Here is a 25,256-nt window from a genome sequence, read left to right as displayed (position 1 = left end):
ACACTAAAGAGATTTTCAGAAATGTAAAAGAATGCCAATTTTTTTACTTCGTTTTTTTTACGTTTTGTAATACAGTTGTTTTTCATAATACATGTTATTTGTTAACATATGTTTATTGTTATTATATTAAAATGAATAAAAAAAATAAAATGAATAAACACTTGAACATTTTTATCATTGTCAGTTTCTAATATAGTAAATATCAATAGCTATAGCCCACACATAAACAAAAACTCCTTGGGGTCCTTAATGTCTTTAAGAGTATTATGGGGCCCAGGGATCAAATTGCTTGAGAATTAGATGTATTAGGTAATATTTTTCTTCTCTGCTCTGAAATGTAAAGGATCTCTGCTTGTGAAGCAGTTTAGGTATACGTAAGTTTTGGAAGTCAGAGGCAAGGGTTTCAGATCATGAGGCAGTCTCTGGGACAGCTCAGAGAAGAGGGGCCATCTTTGGACTGGATTCTGTGCCTAGGTTTCACTTTGACTTGTCTTGGACACCTGGATTTATTCTGCTCTTAACTGCTCTATGGACTTCTGGAAACCCATGTTCCCTTGGACTCACCCATAACTCCCAGTTGCAATTCATTTCTCCTGAACTCAGTAGTTCACTCTTTATCCCTCATCATCCTTATGCTTATATGATGTGTGTCAACTTTTACCTTGACCCTTAACTAGACCCTGTTTCCAACTTTCTTTTTTTAATCCTCTAACAAGATTTATTGAATATGCCAAAATTCTGTGTACAAAATACCCTGGACCTGTTCCTTCAAAACATGATCCTTTCTTCCTAATATTTTGATAAGACAGTCTATGAGTGTCAAAAAGCAGCTTACTCTAAAATTAATGGAAAAGTGCCTAATGCTCACTAAATAAATGGCCTACCAGAATATTAATAGTTCTACAAGATAATTAACACTGAGTCCCTATGACAGGCTGCTGGAGAACTGATATGAGATGTCAAGAGGCCATTTTGTGCACTGCCCCTGTGATGCTGTCATGTTTCTGGATCATCATGTTCCCATTATCTGATTCGAGACACTCCACAGGAATATCAGTGAGGTCTGAGGTTAGCTTAGCTACTTGCTGGGCTAGAATACACATCGCCCCAGGATGCTCATCTGACAGCCTCCCACAGCAGCCCAGATTAAGTCCTTGTGAATCTGCGCAGAGGACTCCCAACAATGGATGGATTCTTTATTATGTCTTCCAAGTGCTGCTCAAAGGTCATCTCCTTCCCGCCTATGGTCCACCCAGCCCCGGCCCTGCCACCAACTTTCTATATTTAGTCTTCCATAAATGAAGATCTTATAATATCCCAACACTTCCCAAACTACAGATTAGCTCCAAATGTCTTATTTCATGTTGCCTTGGCATGTACAGGGTTATAACAGATTTCATGATTTAAATTCTTTCTCATTGATTACCTCTGAGGAAAGGAAGAAGGTGGCAGGAGGAGTTGGAAGGGAAACCTACTCTTTTGTAAAATCTTTTGAATTACTAGTCAAAAATAAAGAAACATATTGTTTCAAATGAAGCCAAAAAAAAAAAAAAAAAAGTCTAGCCTGAAATAACTTCCTTGTTTGGCTGACATCATTCCCCCCCAGGAAGGATCATCTTGCAGGGTGGTTACAGAAGTTCAAAGTAGGGACGCCTGGGTGGCTCAGTGGTTGAGTGTCTGCCTTTGGCCCAGGGCATGATCCTGGAGTCCTGGGATCAAGTCCCACATGGACTCCATGCAGCCCACTCCCTGCATGGAGTCTGCTTCTCCCTCTGCCTCTTTCTGTGTCTCTCATGAATAAATAAATAAATAAATAAATAAATAAATAAATAAGATCTTTATTAAAAAAAAAGAAGAAGTACAAAGTACATCACAGATACTGGACAGTGAAGAACGAATGTGCATTTGGGGAGCTTTATGTTTTTTGCTTTTTCTGCTCTTCAGTTAACTGAGTCACAGTGTGAGGGAGCAAACTAAGAATACTCATTGACTTGGGATCCCTGGTTGGCTCAGCGGTTTAGCACCTGCATTCAGCCCAGGGCGTGATCCTGGAGACCCAGGATCGAGCCTGCTTCTCCCTCTGCCTGTGTCTCTGCCTCTCTCTGTGTGTGTGTCTCTCATGAATAAATAGATAAAATCTTAAAAAAAAAATATTCATTGACCTCTGTTAGATCATGAAAATGATATTTTAAAAAAATCCAGATGGACCATAAACTTAGATATGCCATATATTGTATGTAGCATACATACTGGATATGCTTCATGCTTTATGTTAATCTGCTGGTATTTGATGTAATTGGTGATTTCTTCATTCTCTGCTGTTGGAGAAAGAAGGTGCTGTTCCCAACCAGGTCACTTATTTTCTGTGAGATCTTTGGCAAGTTTTGCCTGGATCTCCATAACTCACATCTATCACACAAGAGGAAGACTTGCCTTTGAAGGACAGTTGGGAGGAAAACACAAGATCCAGACAACAAAGTCTTGGAAATTTAAAAGTACTGTTTGAAACCTAAGTAGTCCTGGTAACTCTTTCTCATGCTTAATTCTCAAAATACTGTGGAAGGGGATCCCTGGGTGGCGCAGTGGTTTAGCGCCTGCCTTTGGCCCAGGGCGCGATCCTGGAGACTCGGGATCGAATCCCACGTCGGGCTCCTGGTGCATGGAGCCTGCTTCTCCCTCTGCCTGTGTCTCTGCCTCTCTCTCTCTCTCTCTCTCTCTGTGACTATCATAAATAAATAAACATAAAAAAAAAAGATTTAAAAAAAATACTGTGGAAGGAAACCAGAAACTAGACATTGGTTCCACTTGCGAGATTGAAACAAGAAAGCTGAAGAACGTTCCCTGAATTCCAAAGCAAGTCAGTGGGGGGAGCCTGTTATTATCTACCTTTTCCCAGTCCAAGGAAATACCCTCAAAGCTGGAGGTCAGTGGTCAGTGTGGTCTTCAAATTGAGACTAGCAGCATCTATATCCAGATCCTCAGTTTCGTGTGGAAGCAGGGCTGCTTGCCCTTGCAGGTTCTCCTTCCAAAGCCGCTTTCATAATCTGCCCTTCTGCTTTATAAAAAGAACACATACTCTTAAGCTGCCCTGACCTGCCCTACAGAGTCAAAACCTCTGGGGCACCGAAGAGATAGGTTAAAATATAGATTTCTGAAAAGACTCCCTAAATAATTAATTGAAGGGAAAAACAAACCCCACCTACTTTTTGTCTTCCATTGTCTTATACATTTTTTATTAGGAAGAATTGGCCTGCATTTTGACAGTCTGAATGCAGATATTGTGTAGTGGCATGGGCATGGGGGTGGAAATCATTTCACCTCTTCCATCTCTAGTTTATTGTTGAAAAAACCTTTGCTCCTAGCAACAACCCCGTGAAATCAAAGCAAATATCAAATCCCCAAAATGACTTCCCCCACCTCATATTTAAGATAAACCAGTCCATTCAGTACATTTCATTCAGTACTCACCACAGGACATCTTTTGTGGAAAGAAAAGGTACCTCTAAAGGGGTTCAAGTTAAAGCTTTTTTTTTTTTTTTTTTAAGATTTTATTTATTTATTCATGAGAGATACAGAGAGAGAAAGACAGAGACACTGGCAGAGGGAGAAGCAGGCTTCCCAGTGGGAGCTGATGTGGGACTCATCTCGATCTCGGATCCCCGGGATCACACCCCAAAGCCAAAGGCAGTGAGTCACCCGGGTGCCCCTTGGGGTACAAGTTAATAGTGCTGATTCCTTTAAGGAAACTTCACCTGGGACTATCAAATTATTCAAGATATACTGGATAAATTTGCCGACAAAATCCCATGTGATTTCTTTCAGATTTTGTGTGCATTAATCAATGTGGTAGTTTATCAAAACATATCATGAAATATTTATTACAATAGCAGTTAATTCTCATCTTATTTCTCTTCTAAAATGTTTAATGAATCAAGTGCTGGGCTAATTAATTTAATAGGCCTTTCTCTTTCTTTGAAAAGTTCAATCTGGATATCAAACTAAAGTAGTAAAGTTAATTCTGATTTTTATACATAATTTTATTTTCAAAAGTTGAACACCTGATATTTATATATGCATATGTACACATCAAAGAAATAACATATCTTCTTCATATTTCTTGCTTTGTAAATAATTTACAATGTTAGTTGAACATTGAAAGACTATAACTAAGTGATGGCAAATAGCATAAATATCTTGTTTTTATAAATTATTCTAAATGTGAATAAATTAATTATGTGAGCTGCATTATTTTTTTTTTAAAGATTTTATTTATTTATTCATGAGACAGAGAGAGAGAGAGAGAGAGAGAGAGAGACAGAGGCAGAGACACAGGCAGAGGGAGAAGCAGGCTCCATGCAGGGAGCCCGATGTGGGACTCGATCCTGGGTTTCCAGGATCACGCCCTGGACTGAAGGCAGCACTAAACCGCTGAGCCACTGGGGCTGCCCCATTATTTGAATCTTACCTGCTTTTACTAATGTATCTTACTGATGTGTTCCATAACTTATTTCTCAGTAATTGTTATAATATTCCTTAAGAATGTCTATTAACATATTTACCTGAATTTTTAAATTCAGGCAGAAATTAATGCTGATTTAGTTTATTGGTTTGAAAATGAGGATCAGAGTTGACAATTGGGTAATATGGTGAGTGTTTTTCATAAGTGAAATGAGACATACTTCCAAGACTTTTAACAAAAGTATATTTATTTATTTTTTAAGATTTTATTTATTTATTCATGGGCGACACAGAAAGAGAGGCAGAGACATAAACAGAGGGAAAAGTGGGCTCCTTGAAGGGAACCTGATGTAGGGCTTGATCCAAGTACTCCAGGATCATGCCCAGAGCCAAAGGCAGATGCTCAACCACTGAGCCACCCAGGTGCCCAACAAAAGTATATTTAAAATGTGGGATGAGAAAATTAATTTTATTGAAAAATATTGAATTAGCTATGATGCATTAGAATTAATATTTGGTTTTTCCAATATTTCTGAGTATATCATATTAAACAAGATGTCTCTTACAGGAAAGAGTAATAGGCAGGGGTGCCTGTTTGGCTTAGTGATTGAGCATCTCACTCTTGTTTTTGGCTCAAGTCGTGATCTCATGGGTTATGGGGTCAAGCCCACCTCAGGCTCCACACTCAGCGAGGAGTCGGCTTGAAGATTCTCTCCCTCTACCCCTCCCCCAACCCACATGAGTACCCTCTCTCTCTGATAAATAAATAAATCTTTAAAAAAAGAGGTAACAGGCATAACTATAGTTATATAATTCTCAATATTAATAAGCGTATAATCTGATAATTAATAATTCTTGAAGTTATTTGAGTATACTACTTTTCAAAAATTAAGAAAGTGTGGGACGCCTGGGTGGCTCAGTGGTTAAGCATCTATCTGCTTTTGGCTCAGGGCATGATTCTGGGGTCCTCGGATTGAGTCCCACATCAGACTCCCCATGGGGAGCCTGCTTCCCCCTCTGTCTGTATCTCTGCCTCTCTGTGTCTCTCATGAATAAATAAATAAAATCTTTAAAAAAATAAATTAATAAAGTGAATGACTAATGATTAGGGAACAGATTATTGTCTGGGGTCTCAATTATTTATTTTCATTGAATTGAAGGAAAAATATGTAATGAAATGATGGATCTAAGTAGTGATCATTAATGGCTGCTAAACTATCAGATGAAAAGCTGATGGGGACCCTGGTAATGAGTGGATACAGCCTATAACACTGAACCCACTGATACAGTCTATCACAAAAAAAAAAGACACCTAGACTTCAGGTACCTCCAATGAAATAAAGACTACATACACACCAGCTATAAAGGAGTCTTGCTAAAGAATCATATCTGAATCTATTCAAGACTCAAGATCTAAATATCAATTTTCAGGAAATACAGAGGTCAAGGAGATATAATCAGCAAAATCCAGAACATGGAAAATATATCTACAGGACAAATGACCCAGTTTTTCAATAAATCAGTTGTAAGAGGAAAGAAAAACAAGGAAAAAAATCTCTTGATTTTAAAAAAAGATTTAAGAGGTGCCTCTATAGCTCAATCAGTTAAGTGTCTGCCTTCAGCTAGGGTCCTGATCTTGGGATCCTGGGATCAAGCCTGTGTTGGGCTCCCTGCTTGGCAGAGTCTGCTTCTCCCTCCCCTTCTCCCTCTGCCTTTCCCCCCTGCTCATGCTCTCTCTGTCTCTCTCAAATAAATAAATACAATCTTTTTAAAAATTTACAATAAAAGACTTAAGAAGAATGCCTGGGTGGTTCAGTCAGCTAAATATCTGACTTTTTTTTTTTAAGATTTTATTTATTCATTCATGAGAGACGGAGAAAGAGAGAGAGAAAGGCAGAGACACAGGAGGCAGAGGGAGAAGCAGGCTCCATGGAGGGAGCCTGATATGGGACTCCATCCTGGAACTCTGGCCGGGATCACACCCTGAGCCAAAGGCAGACACTCAACTGCTGAGCCACCAGGTGTCCCATATTATTATTTCTTTTTAGAGAGAGGAGAGGGAGAGGGAGAGACAGAACCTCAAGCAGGCTTCATGCTCAATGCAGAACCTGACCTGGGGCTCAATCTCACAACCCAGAGATCACAAACTGAGCCAAAATCAGGAGTTGAATGCTTAACCAACTGAGCCACCCAGGTGTGCCAATTGTTCATCAAAGTTTGTTATATTTATGTTGTTTTGATCAATTGTATATTAATACCAACTATAACAACTCAATCCAGAATAAATTTTTAATATTTGGAGACTTTGGAATCAGGGAAATAAAAACTTTAAAAATTACACAAAGAGGCGTGCCTGCGTGGCTCAGTTGGTTAAGCACCAACTCTTGGTCTCAGTTTGGGTCATGACCTCAGGGTTGTGAGATTGAGCCACATGTTGGAATCCACACTCAGTTGGGAGCCTGCTTGGGATTCCCTCTTTCTCCCTCTGCCCCTCCCCTACAAAATAAATAAATAGATCTTAAAAAAATAAAAATTACACAAAGATAAAAATCTGAGAGGAAATGTAATGGAAATATAATTTCAAGGAGAAAAAGGAATAAGATAACTGATAATTATAGAAGATGTTGTTCATGTACTTTTAAAAATAGGTGATGGGGTTGGGGAGCCTGGCTGGCTCAGTCAGGAGACCCTTGATCTTGGGTCATTAATTCAAGGCCCATGCAGGTGGTAGAGGTTACTTAAAAAAAAAAAAAAAAAAAGGCAACGGGGTATCAAATTAGAGCATTTAGATGGATATATTTAAAAGAACAATGTAACAGTTTTATTTTGAGGGATGCCTGGGTGGCTCAGTGGTTGAGCCTTCCAGGTCAGGGTGTGACCCCGGGGTCCTGGTATTGAGCCCCACTTTGGGCTCCCTGCTCAGTGGAGAGCCTGCTTCTTCCTCTCCTCCCCACTCGTGCTCTCACTATCTCTGTCTCTCTTTCAGATAAATAAATAAAATCTTTTTTAAAAAAGTTAAATATTAACTGAAAACTTATAGGGAGACTACTTAGGTTTTTTTCTTTTATGGATTTTTTTGAGTAAAATTCACATAACATAAAATTAACCATTAACCACATTGAAGCATACAATTCGGTGGCATTTAGTATGTTTACAATATTGTGCAAACACTTCCTCTATTTCAAGACATATGCATCATCTCAAAAGGAAACCCTGTACTCATTAAACAATAACTGCCATCACGCCCTGCCTGTTTCCTGGCACCCACTAATCTGTTTTCTGTCTCTACGGATTTACCTATTCTGGATGTTTCCTATAAATGAAATCATGCAATATTTGACCTTTTGTGTCTGATTTCTTTTATTTAGCATGCTGTTTTTGAGGTGTATTCAAGTGGTAGTGTGTACCAGTACTTCATTCCCTTTTATGGTTGAAAAGCATTCCATCATCTGTGTATACCACATTGTACTTAATTGTTCATCAGCTAATGGACATTTGTCTTGTTTCTACCTTTTGGCTATTATGCATAGTGTTGCTGTGAGGATGAGTGTACAAGTATTTGTTTGAATACTCCTTTCCAATTCTTTTGGAATTCTTTCCAATTCTCTACCTAGGAGCAAAATTGCTGATAATTCTGTTTAACTTCTTGAGGAACTGCCAAACTTTTCCACAGCCACTGTACCATTGTACATTTGCAGCTACCATGGGTTCCAATTTCTCTGCTTCTTTGATAACTCTTGTTATTCCATTAAAAAGATAATTAACCTAGTAGGTATAGAGTGGTATCTCCTTTTTTTTTTTTACAAGATTTATTTATTTATTTATTTATTTAAGAAAGAGTAGGAGAAAGAAAGATATCATGAGCAGGGGGAGGGAGTAGAGAGAGAAGCAGTCCCTGCACTGAGCAGGGAACCTGAAGCAGGACTCAATCCCAGGACCCTGGGATCATGACCTGAGCCAAAGGCAGATGCTTAACCGACTGAGCCACTCAGGCACCTCTCACTGTGGTTTTAATTTACATTTCCTTAATGATGTGAACATCTCTCTATTCATGTGCTTGTTGGCCATGACTATCTCACTTTTGCAAAATTATTTTAGAACGTGTGCAAGCAAAAATGTTATGGTCTACACCTGTAGATGTAAGCCACTGTGTTTCTGTAGATCTTGTCTAGTACCCTTCTGTTCTTCAGCAGCATCATGCTATTGCCTCAAAGCTTTCTGACAATTTGTCTGAGTGACCCTTCTCCCATCTAGAGGTGTAGTACTAAAAATAAAAAAAAAAATCCCTTCTCAGTGGGGTGGCTTGAAGGTCTGTGCAGATTGAAACTACAATTTATAGTACCAAATTTTCTTTCTCTGCTACCTGCTAAATTAGCTCTCCTGTGTTTTGTTTTGTTTTTTGTTTTTGTTTTTGTTTTTGTTTTTGTGTGTGTGTGTGTGTTTTTCTCCTGTGTTTTGAAGACTTTAACTTTGAATGCCAAGGTTAGCTAGCCCCTTGCACGTAATGAGCTTTTTACATCCTTATTTGTTGATTTGACATGAAGTCAGAAGGGACCTTTGGCTGTGCAAACTGAGAAGGAGTGCTCTGGGGAAGACATTTCTGTGTCAGGCTGGAGGAGAGTGAGGAAGTGAGGGCATGTCTGCACAAAGTTGTGCTTAGGCAGGGGCCTATGAAAGTAACAGAAGATTCTTGGGACCCACATGTCTGCCCCAGGACAGCAGGGACCTCCCTCAGGATGGGAGGGAACTTGAAGACTGGCAGTCTCCCCTGGATAGGTTGCTAGTTCATTGAAGACAAGAACAGCATCTTAGTCCTGTATCCATCTATGTTCCCTAACCCAGAACCTGGAGTATAGTAGGTACTCAGGATGTTTCCTGGATTGGATGCTACATTGGTGGTACTCTGTCCCCTGATAACTATGGAGCCCTCTTGCCTCCTCGATGGGAATTAGAAAGAAGACATCCTGGTTGCTGCTCCTGATTCTCACTCATTCTGGTCCATCTCAGACTGACATCCTCCAACAGCTCCCCGTTACCCCCAACACTGTGTTCTAGGATTCCCAGTTGTAACATAAAAAATCCCCCATATCCTCGAACATTATTTCTAAAGGATTCCCTCCACTTCCTTTATATTTCAATTATATTCAAGGTACCCTTAGGCATGCTCTAGGGGCCATGTTTGGGACCTTGGAATCACATCCAATCCTCTATGGTAAAAGAAAAATTCTAGAGACTTTCAAATTTTTTGAATATGAAACTCATTTCATTAAAATTTTTTATATTAAATATGTAATATAAATATACATATTATTATATACCTCTTTGGTTAAGTTTATTCCTAGGTATCTTATGCTTTTGGCTGCAATTATAAATGGGATTGGTTCCTTAATTTCTCTTTCCTCAGTTTCACTGTTAGTGTATAGAAATGCCACTGATTTCTGGGCATTAATTTTGTATCCTGCCACATTGCTGAATTGCTGTATGAGTTCTAGAGATTTTGGGGTGGAGTCTTTTGGCTTCTTTATATACAGTATCACGTCATCTGCAAAGAGGGAGAGTTTGGTTTCTTCTTTGCCAATTTGAATGCCTTTTATTTCTTTTTGTTGTCTGATTGCTAAGGCTAGAACTCCTAGTACTAAACTGAACAACAGCAGTGAGAGTGGGCATCCCTGTCGTGTTCCTGATCTTAGGGGAAAACTCTCAGTTTTTCCCCATTGAGAATGATATTTGCCGTGGGCTTTTCATAGATGGCTTTTATGATATTGAGATGTGTTTCCTCGATCCCTACACTTTGAAGAGTTCTAATCAGGAATGGATGCTGTATTTTGTCAAATGATTTCTCTGCATCTATTGAGAGGATCATATGATTCTTGTCTTTTCTTTTCTTGATGTAATCTATCACATTGATTGTTTTATAAATGTTGAACCACCCTTGCATTCCCAGGGATAAATCCCACTTGACCATGGTGAGTAAACCTCTTAATGTACTGTTTGATCCTATTGCCTAGTATCTTGGTGAAAATTTTTGTGTCCATGTTCATCAGGAATGTAATTGGTCTGTAATTCTCCTTTTTGGTGAAGTCTTTGTTTGGTTTTGGGATCAAGGTAATGCTAGCCTCATAGAATGAGTTTGGAAGTATTCCTTCCATTTCTATCCTTTGAAACACCTTTAGTAGAACATTTAATTTCTTCTTTAAATGTTTGGTAGAGAGCAGCCTGGGTGGCTCAGCGGTTTAGCACTGCCTTCAGCTCAGGGCATGGTCCTGGGGACCCGGGATCAAGTCCCACATTGGGCTCCCTGCATGGAGCCTGCTTCTCCCTCTGCCTGTGTCTCTACCTCTCTGTCTCTCTGTTTCTCATGAGTAAATAAATAAAATATTTTTAAAAATATATTTGGTAGAATTCTCCTGGACTTTCATTTCTGGGAAGGTTTTTAATTGCTGCTTCAATTTCCTTGCTGGTTATGGGTCTGTTCAGGTATTCTATTTCTTCCTGTTTCAGTTTTGGTAATTTGTAGGTTTTGAGGAATGCATCCATTTCTTCCAGGCTGCCTAATTTGTTGGCATATAGTTGCTCATAATGCATTTTTAAAAATTGTTTGTATTTCTTTGGTATCGGTTGTGATCACTCCTCTTTCATTCATTATTTTATTAATTTGAATATTTTCTCTTTTCTTTTTAATAAGTCTGGCTAGGGTTTTATCCATCTTATTAATCCTTTCAAAGAACCAGCTCCTGGTTTCGTTGATCTGTTCTTCTGGTCTCTATTTCACTGAGTTCTGCTCTAATCTTTATTATTTCTTTTCTTCTGCTTGGTTTAGGCTTTATTTGCTGTTCTCTCTCCAGTTCCTTACATATAAGGTTAGCTTATATATTTGAGATTTTTCCAATTTTTTGAAGGAGTCTTGTATTGAGATATATTTCCTTCTTAGGACTGTCTTTGCTGTAAAGATTTTGAACAGTTGTGCTTTCATTTTTGTTAGTTTCCATGAATCTTTTGAATTCTTCTCTAATTTCCTGGTTGACATCTTTTAGTAGGATGCTCTTTAACCTCTGATTGTTTGAGTACCTTCCAAATTTCTTCTTGTGATTGAGTTCTAGTTTCAAAGCATTGTGGTCTGAAAATATGCAGGAGATAATCACATTTTTTGGTATTGGTTGAGACCTGATTTGTGACAGTATGTGGTCTATTCTAGAGAAAGTTCCATGTGTGTTTGAGAAGAATGTGCATTCTGTTACATTAGGATGAAATGTTCTGTATATACCTGTGAAATCCATTTGGTCCAGTGTGTCATTCAAAGCCCTTGTTTCTTTGATGATCTTCTGCTTAGAATATCTATCCTTTGCTGAGAGCACTGTGTTGAAGTCTACTATTAATGTATTATTACCTATGAGTCTCTTTACTTTGGTTATTAATTGGTTGATATAATTGGTTGCTCCCAATTAGGGGCATAAATATTCATAATTCTTAGGTCTTATAGTTGGATAGACCCTTTAAATATGATATAGTGTCCCTCTTCATCTCTTATTACAGTCTTTGGTTTAAAATCTAATTTATCTGATATAAGGATTGCTACCCCAGCCTTCTTTTGAGGACCATTTGTATGGTAAATTCTTCCCCACTCCCTCATTTTCAGTCTGAAGGTGTCCTTAGGTCTAAAATGAGTCTCTTGTAGACAGCATATAGATGGGTCTTGCTTTTACCTTGTGTCTTTTGACTGCATCATTTAGCCCATTCATGTTCAGAGTAACTATTAAAAGATATGAATTTAGTGTCATAGTATTACCTATACAGTCCCTGAATGCCTGTTTCCTTCCCCAGAGTAGGGGAGTTCTCAGCTGTGATTTGTTCAAACATAGTTTCTGGTCCTCTCTCTCTCTCTCTCCATACCCTCTGGAATCCCAATAAGATGAATATTATTCTTTCTCAAACTATCAAGTAATTCCTTTCCATCAACTTGTCTTCTTTGTCACTCTCTCTTCTGCCTCATTAACCCTAGCTGTTAGAGGATCCAGTTTAGATTTCATCTCAGTTAAAGTATTTTTAATTTAAGCCTGATTAGATCTCAATTATGCAGTAAGAGAATCTCTAAAGTATTTTATGCTTTTTTTTTAAGAGCCACCAGTAATTTTATAATTGTTCCTGAATTGTATCTCTGACATCTTACTTAAATCCATATCTATTAGATCTGTGGCAGAGAGTATTACTTCTGGTTCTTTCTTTTGTGGCGAATTCTTCTAGTCATTTTGTCCAGTGCAGAATGGCTCTATGAGTGAGCAGAGTCAAAAATATCAACCACGACCTAAGTAAAATACACCCCAGACAATTCTGAAGAGGTCAAGGACCTGAAAATAAAAGAAAAAGAAAAAAAAGACCATGGAACTGAAAAATGAATTAAAAAATAGTAAAAATTTTAAAAAGTTAGGGGAGAAGAAGTGGTAAGGGACAGAGAATATAGTCTCACAGAGTAGAACAAGATGGTGATCCTCTTGGTTCTGAGTATATTTGGCCTGTATATCAGAAGGTGATAAATTCCAAATTTATATAAACAAGCAAAACTTATATGGAGAAACAACAGCAACAACAAAAACAAAAACAAGACGACAAAAGTGGGGTGCAGAATGGGAAAGAAGAGAGAATATAATCTCAATGTGGACCAACATGGTGCTCCACTTGGTTCTGAGTGTATTTTAGTCTTTATGTTAGAAGGTACTAAATTCCAAAATTATAAAGCAAAACAAAACTTACATATCTACAAAAATTAAGTTGAATATGGTGAAAGGAAGCCAAAAATGAAAAATATATCTATGACATGTAATCGTAAAAATATGAAAGTCAAAAAGGAAAAAACTTAAAAATGAAGAGTTGATAAAATATGGTAGTTAAGATAAGAAAAGAGAAAGAATATTGGAAATTTTTAACCTGAAAGATAAATGACTCATAAGGAAAAAACCCTCAAGTTCTATATATTGTTTCCCCTTAGTCCTGGAGTTTTCCATTGCTGCTTGTTCAGTAAACTTGCTGTTCCCTTGTTCTTCCAGCTGTTCTTCTGGGGGAGGGGCCTGCTGTGATGATTCTCAGGTGTCTGTGCCTGGGTGAGGATGTTCCACCCCTTGCCAGGTGGCTGGGCTCCATGGAAGCTGTTTGCCCTGTGAGGCCTTTGTTCCCTGGAGGCAACACCTCTCCCAGGTGAAAGGAGAAAAAAAAAATGGTAGTGGCCAGATCTCCAGCTTTGGAGCCAGGAGCTCCCAGCATGTACCAAACTACAGTCTCTCAGTGCACACTGGCTCACATCCTCCTGGGGCAGGTGCGGGGGGCACTGACTGGTACAGTTTGAAAGGTGCTTGGCAGTGGGAGAGCTTTCACCCTCTTGTGGCTCACTGGCTCCACCTCTCCCAGAGAGAATGGAGGATAGCCTGCCTCTGTCCGCTGCCTGGCCCTGAGGTACAGAGCATTCACCCGCTCCAGTGTGCACCTGTTCCACCTCTCCCAGATGCCTGCAGAGGGTTGCTGCATTCTAGTCCTTTGCCAGGACCTAGGATGGCATTGGTCCCCTGACCTAACCTCGGTTTGCAGTTTACGGCACAAGTTGAACTTTCTCCCAGGTACCTCTGTTCTTTCTGTGTCTCCGGAAATATTGAGACTTCACTGCCCCTCCTCTAATTCTTCCCCAATAAGCACTTTTCAGTCAGGGAAGACTCTCTCAGGAGCAAATTTCCAAAGGTCTCTATTATAAGCTGAGTTGCTATCCTGCAGCCAGTTTACAAAGGCTCGCTGGGTTTGAGTTTATCTTCCCATTTATCCCTTCCATTTCTCTTCTCCACACTCCTCCCTTGTAAGAAGTGATCACTTTTCTCTCTGTTGTGTTCCAGCTGTTCTTTCTTTACATCTCAGGTTGAATTCATAGGTATTCAGGACGTTTGAAAGTTATCTAGCTAAATTTGGGGGACCAGATGAAATGAGGACCTCTACTCTTCTGCCATCTTGCCTCCTCCTCCCCAACAGCGATTTCTTTTAAGATTTTATTTATTTATTCATGAGAGACACACAGAGAGAGAGAGAGGCAGAGACATAGGCAGAGGGAGAAGCAGGCTCCACGCAGGGAGCCCGATGTGGGACTGGATCCTGGGACTCCAGGATCATGCCCTGCGCCAAAGGCAGACGCTAAACCACTGAGCCACCCAGGGATCCCCCCAAGAGCAATTATTAAGAAAATTAAAAGGCAAGTTACAAACTAGAAAAAAAACAACAACAAAAACAAATTTCTTGTCCCTGTAGGAAACCTAAGAGAAAGGGAAGCACCAAGAAATCTGTTTCTTTAAATTTTAAGTAAATTGCAGAGCTAGCTAGTGTTCCAACCAACACTAGATGTCACCATCGTGCTGTGACATGTAGCTGGGACTCAGGAGTGCTATTTAATATTTAGGACAGGGTGAGGCTTTTCAAGTGTTTGAAGATTGTTCATTTTTTTTTTTTTGATTGTTCATTTTTTTGACTCCCATTTGATGCCAGAATATGATTGCTATGGCTTTACCAAAACTCCTCGAACCTTGATTTTCTCTTGTTTATTTATGATTCATTCTACATGTCTTATACTTGGTACTTCTTGGGGCCAAGCTCTAAGGAACACCAAAGGAGGGTACCTGCCTCAGTGCTTTCTGTGAAGGGTGGCCATGTGCAGGGTTCCTGTGTGTCTCTGCCTTGGACCCAGGCTGGCTGCTCCCTGAGGCCTCACAAGTGCAAGCCCCATTACTGGAGTTGGAAAGAGAGCAACCCCGGGTTCAGGAGCACAAAGGAAGTGTGTGCAGGTGGCACTGCTCAGGCATGAGAAAGGGTGAGACAGGAGACCATGTCCTAAAGAGCTAGATGCACATGTTAACTGAGGAGACTTTCTGGCCCTGGGAAACTCAACAGCCTTCTGGGTTCTATCAACCAAAGGCTGAAGCTTTAACCAAGGCTGTTGTAGTGTCCAGTTATTTTGTAGCATCCAAATCTACCAATTTGGTACAAAAATTACATGTAACACACAGAAGTTATTGTTCCCAGTCTTAATGATTCTTGGACTTTGGCAAGAAATGTCAAGAAAGAATGTATTGTATGTGAACTATAACAGGATAACTAGTAAGAAGAGAGCTCACTTATATTTAATTTGTTGCATTAGGAATTAGGAATTTAGGAATTTCTGTTTAAGAGAGTATACTTCATGTGTACATGGGGTCTTGTCCTGAGTGAAAAGAACAAAGGTTCTCCAATTAGAAACACAAGATTTGGGCAGCCTGGGTGACTCAGTGGTTTAGTGCCGCCTTTGGCCCAGGGTGTGATCCTGGAGTCCCAGGATCGAGTCCCGTGTTGGGCTTCCTGCATGGAGCCTGCTTCTCCCTCTGCCTGTGTCTCTGCCTCTCTCTCTCTCTCTCTCTCTCTGTCTCTCATAAATAAATAAAATCTTAAAAAATATATAGAGAAAGTGTGCAAAAATCTTTGGATTTAACTCCCAACTTAGCACCAGAAAAGTCCACAGAAGAGTTTTGAATTGAATCTATATCAATGTAAGGAATGTGGGAGAACATTAAATATGAGGGCAAAACTAAATTGGCATTAAGCCACACCGTGGAGAAACCCTTCAAATATATAGCATGTGGAAAAGATTTCAAGTATAGTTCTTTCTATATTAGACATCAAAGAATCGAACTGGAGAGAAGCCTTATGCATGTAATGAATGTGGAGAAAGCTTTCAATGTCAATGCAAATCCAATCAAAGAAACCATAATAATGATAAACCTTATTTGTATATGGAATATTGGGATGGTCTCAGCTGTAATTCTATCTTCAACATCAATAGAATCCACACTGGGAAGAGTCTATGAATATAATGAGGGTGGGAGAGCCTTCGGATGTGGCTCCCAGTGTGGAAAGCATCAGCTTATTTATACTGAGAGAAGCCCTTTCAAGGTAAGGTGTGTGGAGAAGGCTTCAGCATCAGTGGAAAACTAATTCGGCATCAAAAAATCTATAGCCGAGGGCAGCCCCAGTGGCTTAGCGGTTTAGCTCCGCCTTCCGCCCAGGGCGTGATCCTGGAGACCCGGGATCGAGTCTCGCGTCGGGCTCCCTGCATGGAGCCTGCTTCTCCCTCTGCCTGTGTCTCTGCCTCTCTCTCTCTCTCTCTCTCTCATTAATAAATAAATAAATAAAATCTTAAAAAAAAATCTACAGCCAAGAGAAGCCATGACTTTATTAGGTCTGAGAAAGCTCTTAAACCTGTAACTTCAGACTTTGTTGGCATCAGAAAATCCACACTGGGGAGACATCTTATGAGTGAAGTGATTGCAAGAAAGCCTTTAGGTATGCCTCCCAAGTGAGTTAATAGGAGAGTACCTACATTAGAGAAGAGATTCCCCCCACATTGTTAATGCAAAATTAATCAGGGATTCAGGCTTGCCATGGGAATAAACAACAAATGCATGTTATGTGAGAGGGGATTTAATTGTAGTTCTGAAAGTACCTCCCAATTTGATAAGCATCAGAGTATCTGGAGAAAAACTCTACCAGTGTGAGTGCTACGGGAAAGTCTTCGATATTGTTAAAGCAAAATTAAATGGGCATCATGATAGGAAGAAACTCTGTATGTATAAAGTGTGAGAGAGGTTTCAGCTATGGTTCTATTGATACTATGCATTAGAGGTGAGAAATTCAGTGACTGTACAGGAAGAGTTATTCCCAATTTAGAGGCCCCTGGGTGGCTTGGTGTTTGAGCATCTGCCTTCAGCTCAGGTCATGATCCTCAGGTCATGATCCCGGAGTCTGGGGATTGAGTCCCACATCGGGCTCCCCTCAAGTAGCCTACTTCTTCCTCTGCCTGTGTCTCTGCCTCTCTCTGTGTCTCTTATGAAGAAATCAATGAAATCTTAAAAAAAAAAAAAAAAAAAAAAGAGTTACTCCGAATTTAGACAGCCTAGGATTTACCCTGTGGAAACAAGTTCTAATAATACATCTGGAAGGCTTCAGTGTTAAAACAGAACTAATATATCACCTGACAGTCCATTCCAAGGTAAAAGTCTAATAATAACGAATGTGATAAAAGCATTATTTCTACTTTTAAATCTTTGTTTTTCATGTGAAATAACTGACATAGAAAAGTAGTAAAAGTAATCAATTCTCTTGCACCGCCCCCCCCCCCCCCCAGGTTAAGCAAATACTGGGATTTTTTTCCAACATTTCAAAAATATTTTCATAGCTAAAGCCCCGCTTCCCCTGTGTCTCCTCCTTCTTTCTCCTTCCCTTCTGCCTTCTCTTAGTGTAAGCACCTATTCTGGGGTTATTGTGTATCATGAACTATGCATGTTTTTCTTTTGAGCTTTTACTATATATGTAAGTTCTAAAAATTATCCATAAATATTATATATATTTATAATTTAAGTATTTTTTAAATGTAAAAACATTTTGCACTGTGTCCTTTTGTCACATGATTTAAACTCAGCATGATTTTTATGAGATTTTATTTTGAAGCTTGTAGCTCCAGTTCATTTTAACTAATGAATAGGATTCTCTACAGCCTGCTTATCTACTCGCACTATTTCCTGGAGTGCCATAGTGAATATCCTTGTAAAGACGCAAACTCAAAGAGGTCTGTAGGGAGAAAGCCAAAGCAAAGAGGTCTCCATATTTAATAGCTGTTAAGTTCATGCTACTTATATAATAGGGGAGTTATAGAATGAAGGTAATGAATCACAGTAGAGGTAATATGCTCATTACACATTAAGTGAATAAACTCAATTTCCTACAACAAGCATACACTTAGCAAGTGTCTTTGTTAATGGATGCAATTAAACAGAAATTCAAATTCATTATAATAAGACACAGTATGTATTTGTCAGAGTTTAGTTTAAGTAAACCGGATTTATTACAAGATTTTTAAAAAAGATTTTTTAAAAATTTATTTATGAGAGACAGAAAGGCAGAGACATAGGCAGAAGGAGAAGCAGGCTCCCTACAGGGAGCCCAATGGGGGACTTGATCCCAGAACCCTGGGATCACGCCCTGAGCCAAAGACAGATGCTCAACTGCTGAGCCACCCAAGTGTCCGTATTACAAGATTTTAGAAACTTATAAAATCACTGGGAAGTTTGAAGAAATAGATTCTGGCTAAATCTCTGGGAATGACTCCCACAGCAACACTACATGACTGTACAATCAAAGGGACTCTAATTCCTGCAATAGATTTGAAACTTTCTTCTATATTACAGTTGGTGGCTTCTGAACAATGCTGCCTCTGTGGTGAATCACACAAGTTAGCCCTGCATGGATACATCAGTGGAGCCTACTCAGAAGCCCACTCGCAGGGAATATGGGACATTTGGTGTTTAGCTTTCCATCTTGTGTACAGAAAGGCGCACCAGAGGCTCCTGGATGGCTCGGTGGTTGAATGTCTGACTTCAGCTCAGGGTGTGATCCTGGGGTCCTGGATCGAGTCCTCCATCCGGCTCCCCTCAGTGAGCCTGTTTCTCCCTCTGCCTATGTCTCTGTCTCTCTCTCTGTGTCTCTCATGAATAAACAAAATCTTAAAAAAAAAAAAAAAAGGTACACCAGAAGAAGGCTGGAAAACATGTTGAGTGAACCACTCCACAGCATCTACCACATAAAGTATGCATTGGTTGGACTCAAACTACACTGGTGTCCCATCTGGCTTATGCTCTTTTTAATGAATTTAGGCAACTGGTATGTATTTCAAAATACTTCTTTAGAGAAACATAGGCATTGATTTTTCAAAAGCATGTAGAAGAATATTATCACTTTCAAGGTTTCTTCTTTTTTTGTATATTTTTTATTGGAGTTCGATTTGCCAACATATAGTATAACACCTAGTGCTCATCCCATCAAGTGTCCCCCTCAGTGCCCGTCACCCAGTCACCCCATCCCCCCGCCCACCTCCCCTTCCACTACCCCTTGTTCGTTTCCCAGAGTTAGGAGTCTCTCACGCTCTGTCACCCTCTCTCATATTTCCCACTCATTTTCTCTCCTTTCCCCTTTAATCCCTTTCACCATTTTTATATTCCGAAATGATTGAAACCATATAATGTTTGTCCTTCTCCAATTGACTTACTTCACTGAGCATAATACCCTTCAGTTCTATCCATGTTGAAGCAAAGGGTGAGTATTCATCATTTCTAATGGCTGAGTGATATTCCATTGTATATAGTGTCTGCCTATCTTGGAAGCTCTTTATCTCTCCTTCTATTCTGAATGAGAGCCTTGCCGGATATGGTATTTTTGGCTGGATGTTCTTCTCATTTAGGACCCTGAATATATCCTGCCAGTCCTTTCTGGCCTGCCAGGTCTTTGGAGAGGTCTGCTGTTAATCTGCTGTTAATCTAATATTTCTCCCCATATAAATTAGGGATTTCTTGTTTCTTGCTGCTTTAAGGATTTTCTCTTTATCTTTGGAATTTGCAAGTTTCACTATTAAATGTCAAACTGTTGAACAGTTTTTATTGATTTTTTTTTGCGGTGGGGGGGGACCTCTCTATCTCCTGGATCTGAATACCTGTTTCCCTCTCCAAGTTAGGGAAGTTCTCAGCTATGATTTGTTCAAATATGCTTTCCGGCCCTCTGTCCCTCTTGGCGCTCTCTGGAACCCCAATTATACGTAGATTTTTCCTTCTGAGGCTATCATTTATTTCCCTTAACCTTTCCTCATGGTCTTTTGTTCTTCTCTTTTTTCCTCAGCTTCCTTCCTTACCATCAACTTGTCTTCTGTCACTCACTCTTTCTTCTACCTCATTAACCCTCATCGTTAGGACCTCCAGTTTGGATTGCATCTCATTTAATTAATTTTGAATTTTGGCTTGATTAGATGTAAATTCTGCAGTCATGAAGTCTCTTGATTCCTTTATGCTTTTTTCCAGAGCCACCAGTAGGTTTATAATTGTGCTTCTGAATTGGCTTTCTGACATCGAATTGTAATCTAATTCTGTAACTCTGTGGCAGAGAGTACTGTTTCTGATTCTTTCTTTTGTGGTGAGTTCTTCTTTCTAGTCATTTTGCTCAGTGCAGAGTGGCTGTATGAGTGGGCTGAGTCAAGAATATCAACCACGACCTAAGTAAATTTCACCCTAGATGATTCTGCTAAGGTCAGAGACCAGAAATTGAAAACAAAGATCAGAATGAAATAAGCAAAAGGACCACTAAAGTGAAAAACAAATTTTAAAACAAAGTAGTGGGGATCCTTGAGTGGCTCAGCGGCTCAGTGCCTGCCTTTGGCCCAGGGCATGATCCTGGAGACCCAGGAACGAGACCCACTCCCTGCATGGAGCCTGCTTCTCTGTCTTCCTGTGTCTCTGCCTCTCTCTCTCCCTGTGTCTCTCATGAATAAATAAATAAAATTTTTTAAAAATTAATTTTACCATTTTCTTTTTACTTTTTTAATGTGGCTCCCAGGAAAACAAAATTAAATATATAGATTGTATTTATGACTCACATTATATTTCTTTTGAACAGCCCTGCTTTACTACAGAGCATGCCCTTGAGCCCTTTTACTTAGCCAACCATGCATAAACATCATTGGTGTGTACAGAAAACCTAGAGCACAGAGGTTATGTCAGACCAGAAGACTTGTCCCCTATGTCCTAAGGAACATAACTGCATAGGAATAGGAAATGAGAGAGCTGGCAAAACAATGTGGAGCAGGAGAGGTGACTCCTGCCACAGTGACCTTGCCACTAGTGGCATATGACATAAGTTCATGATTGCTATGTTTTAAAAATATTAATTGGAGGCGCCTGGGTGGCTCAGTTAGTTGGTCGTCTGGCTTCAGCTCGAGTTATGATCTCAGGATCCTGGGATCGAGCCCCATATTGGTGGGGCCCAGCAGACTCAGCAGAGAGTCTGCTTCTCCCTCTGCCCCTCACCTCGCTCATGTTCTCTCTCTCTCAAATAAATAAAATCTTCAAAAAAATAAAAATAAATAAAAATATTAACTTAATGTAGTATGTAATTTGGACTGTGGGGGAAATTAAGGCATAAAACCTTGTTACATTGTTATTATATTGCAGTTAATAACTTTGGAGACCTGCAAGGGTAGGGACAGGGTGATGCAGGGATAGAAAGGACTGTAGAGGTGTCAGGGTAGCACTGATAAAAATTAGCAGTAAACATAAATAAGTCATGATATAATAATAGCTTTTATGGTGATGATGACAGTGTATTTATCTCATGAAGTTTGAGTTTCTCTGCAACACACAGTTCTCTGGATATAGCAAACTCTTGAGAATGCAACTCTGTCATGTTGGGACAAGGTCAAGGCTGAATTACACAGGGTGTCAAAGTCTAGAAACCTAGGAAGACATACACAATGATGATGTGAAAGACATCTTCAATCTATTAAAAAATACATCTGCTTCCAGACTTTATGATCATCCTGTTTTGGGAATCCTCCAGATCAATGGTTCTCACTAGGAACCAGTCACTTTGTCCCCTAGGGGACATTTGGCAATGTCTGGAGACAGTTTTGTTTGTTCAGACTGGGGAAGGGGGTGCTACTTTATCAGGAAGGGTGCTAAACATCCTCCACTGCACAGGACAACCCCACACAACAGAATTATCTGGCTGCAAATGTCAGTAGTGCTGAGATTGAGACACCTTGTTCTGTATAAAGGACTCCATGTAGCTGAAATGTCCCCTCAATAGAGAAGGGGGTGGGGAGGAGAATCTTAAAGATTTTCTAGGGTTGAAGAGAGAGGGAGGAGGAAGTAGAGATAAAGACTAGAAACATCACAAAGAGAGAAGGGTGAGATTGAAACTAAAGGAGGGAAGATTTCCAAGGAAGATGGTGGGCAATGGAGCAGAAGCCCATGGAGAAGTAACTGGGATGTGAACATGTTGAGGAAACACTTTTTGTGTGGTTTAGGAATGAAAGAAAGACTGTAAATAGTGGCTTTAAGGCAATGTTTTGCAAACATTTTTTACTGTCACCTACAGTAAGAAATACAACTTAAGTCATAACCCAGTATATAAATGCTTCTATAAGTAACTGAAACCAAAGTTTCAGATTCAGAGCTTACCTTTCTGTTTGCTCTGATGCCTGGTATCCTCTATTGTCTATTCAAATCTAGTCTGATGTCTTTCACTTTTAAAATTTTCTGTTTACAATCTGCTACATTTATTTCATGACCCACTGGTGGGTCATCAAACAGTTAAAAAGGAAAAAAACAAAAACTAGTCTAGGAAAGGTAATTACCCTCAAGTGGACCTGAATAGCTGAAGTCAGAAAAGGTGCGCAGCCTGGGTGGCTCAGCAGGTTAGTACGTCTTCAGCCCAGGGTGTGATCCTGCATCGGGCTCCCTGCATGGAGCCTGCTTCTCCTTCTGCCTATGTCTGTGTCTCTCATGAATAAATAAATAAAATCTTTAAAAAATAATAAAAGTCAGAAAAGGTGAAAGGGGAGAAGGGAGAGGATGTATCCAATGAGCTTCGTTAGAGGAGTGGACAGAGTTGGCATCATGGTCAGGAGACAGCCAGCCCTAAAGGGAAGATGGGAGATGGGCGCCACCCTGTGGGGGTGGACAGTGTGGAGCTTGAGGTGCACCTTTGAGGCCGTCTTGGTTTTCCAAGCGAGGAAGAGATGATACTGTTGGGAGAGTTGAGTGAGAGGGCAGTTGGAGGTCCAGGGAAAGTGGTGATTGCTTGGAAGGACCGCTGTGGGGAAACTGATCAGTCCAAATGACAGGGTTCTAGGGTGTCAGGGAAAGAGGGGATTTCCATGTCATCTATTACTCTAATTTGGATCGTGTGACACAACACACCTTTCTGCCAAACAGTGAGGGAAAAGATATATAAGAATTGACCTCCAGGGTCCACATTATTCTGGTCACTGTATTTCAGATTGTTATTTCCCTGTGTGTTCACAGTTTCGGCTGTCTCCTTGCTCCTGTTTCCCAGCACTTCCCTTTGGAAGAAGCCCCCTCTCCAAATTCACACACATGTAGGTGTGTGCAGAGAACTGGGTAGATAACCCCCAGTTATCTACCCAACATAAAACTTATGTTATAATATGGATCCAGTGATTTTTGAGCCATAATAGTTTTATATTATAGTACATAAATTGTATGCCTATATTTTTGTTGTTGTTGTTGAGAGAGGGCGAGCCAAGTTGGGGTTGTGGTGTAGAGAGAGGCGCAGGGAGAGAGGGAGAGAGAGAATCTTAAGCAGGCTCCATGCCCAGTGTGCAGTCTGACCCTGAAATCATGACCTGAGCCAGAATGATAAATTGGACGCTTAATTGACTGAGCCACCCCGGTGTGTCTCTATGCCTATTCATAGATAACAAATAATTATTCAATCATTTTATCACATTTATTAGTATCTGTGTACCAAGAATTGCTCAAGACACCTAGGATACAGCAGGAAGGAAAACAAAGCCCTTGCTCTTATGGAGCTTATGTTCTAGTGGTTTAAGGGCATAGGGCAGCTAGTTTGTAAAAAAAAAAAAAAAAAGGAAAAAAGGAAAGATAAACACATTCTGCACATCATTTTATTTGCAAAAGGCATAAAAATACTGTTATCCACTTTTAGTTACAAATGTTTAACAAGTGTACAAATTCATAAAGATCAACACTTGAATATGAAATTTAACTCAAAATTTTAGAAAAAATGGGTGCTCGCTTCGGCAGCACATATACTAGAATTGGAAGGATACAGAGAAGATTAGCATGGCCCCTGCGCAAGGATGACACACAAATTCATGAAGCGTTCCATATTTTAAAAAAAAAATGGGTTGGATTTCAACAAACTTAATGAAAATGTCCTTCAATCTTTGGAAATACAAATGCCACTAGAGAGCCTGTTCCTGTTGTGTTTCTCATCTACGGCTTTCCTGTTCTTTAGTATGCAAATGGAGCCTGGGCCTCACAGCTAACTGCTCTCTCCTTTCTAAGCAGTTGAGCAGACCTGTTTTGAGTCCACAACAGCTGACTCAGCCATTTCTAATAGTTTGATAGCATAGGCACAAACTTGTAGCCCATCAGGTGTTGCCTCTTGCTCTTAGATTCGATGCTTCTTCCTCCATGAGCATTTTCAAGCATTTAAGTACTACGAAAACACAAGTTACTGGGGACATACAGGTCTGGAGAAGCTTAATAAGCAGCCTTCTGTGTTGGAAAGTGCAGTGAACTGGGTTCACAATCTCATTTCCTATTCCCCAGCTACTACTTTCTGCCTCTTTCATATTTGGCTCTTCCAGTTTAATAGGTTTATATTTCTGGTAGGCTACATGGGGGTTGCCATAGTAATCTCCAGAGGCTCTATAATTTCAATGCTCTATTCTTTCCAGTATAAGTCTCAGGTGTCATGTGTCTTCCATTTCTCATGTCAGATGCTGAGACCAACATTGACAGTGAGTCCACATCTACTCAAGGAATTTCTGAAGAAAGGGATATGATGCTATCATACGGGCTGCTGCAGAGTGTCTCTCAGGAAAGTGACTTTCCAGAAACATGTGAACTGGAGAAATACCAGGAAATCCCCACAGTGAAAAATACTAAAAGAAAGGATGAGAGAATCCTCTGTGCAAGGAAACCCTTCAGATGTGAGGAGTGTGGGAGATGCTTCAGCTTTGTTAGATACCAGAAAATCCACACTGGGGAAAAACCTTGAGTGTAATGAGTGTGGAAAAGTTTTTGCTGTCAATCAACTTTAAGTCAGCTTCAGAGAATACACAGTGGAGAGAAACCATATGAAACCATATGACTTCCTCCCAGCCACATCATCATGCATATGCTCACCCTGGAGAGAGGCCTGTCCTGGACCTT

General features: G+C 39.9%; 1 protein-coding gene, 1 non-coding gene and 1 pseudogene across 2 annotated transcripts in view; 2 read left to right on the top strand and 1 right to left on the bottom strand.

The window, feature by feature from the left end:
• The window catches only part of ZNF19 (zinc finger protein 19), a 99,210-nt gene that overhangs the window by 46,962 nt on the left and 26,992 nt on the right, over positions 1-25,256 (top strand). The window lies entirely within an intron of this gene.
• On the bottom strand, positions 960-3,478 carry LOC118354726 (ragulator complex protein LAMTOR5-like; annotated as a pseudogene).
• LOC112647651 (U6 spliceosomal RNA) lies at positions 24,104-24,210 on the top strand. The gene has a single exon (XR_003128403.1). It is a non-coding gene; the product is annotated as a U6 spliceosomal RNA (small nuclear RNA).

This window comes from Canis lupus, chromosome 5 (genome assembly GCF_003254725.2).
Source record: "Canis lupus dingo isolate Sandy chromosome 5, ASM325472v2, whole genome shotgun sequence".
NCBI lineage: Eukaryota > Metazoa > Chordata > Mammalia > Carnivora > Canidae > Canis > Canis lupus.
Note: the sequence above shows the minus strand (reverse complement) of the source record. Positions and strands in the feature narration are given on the sequence as shown.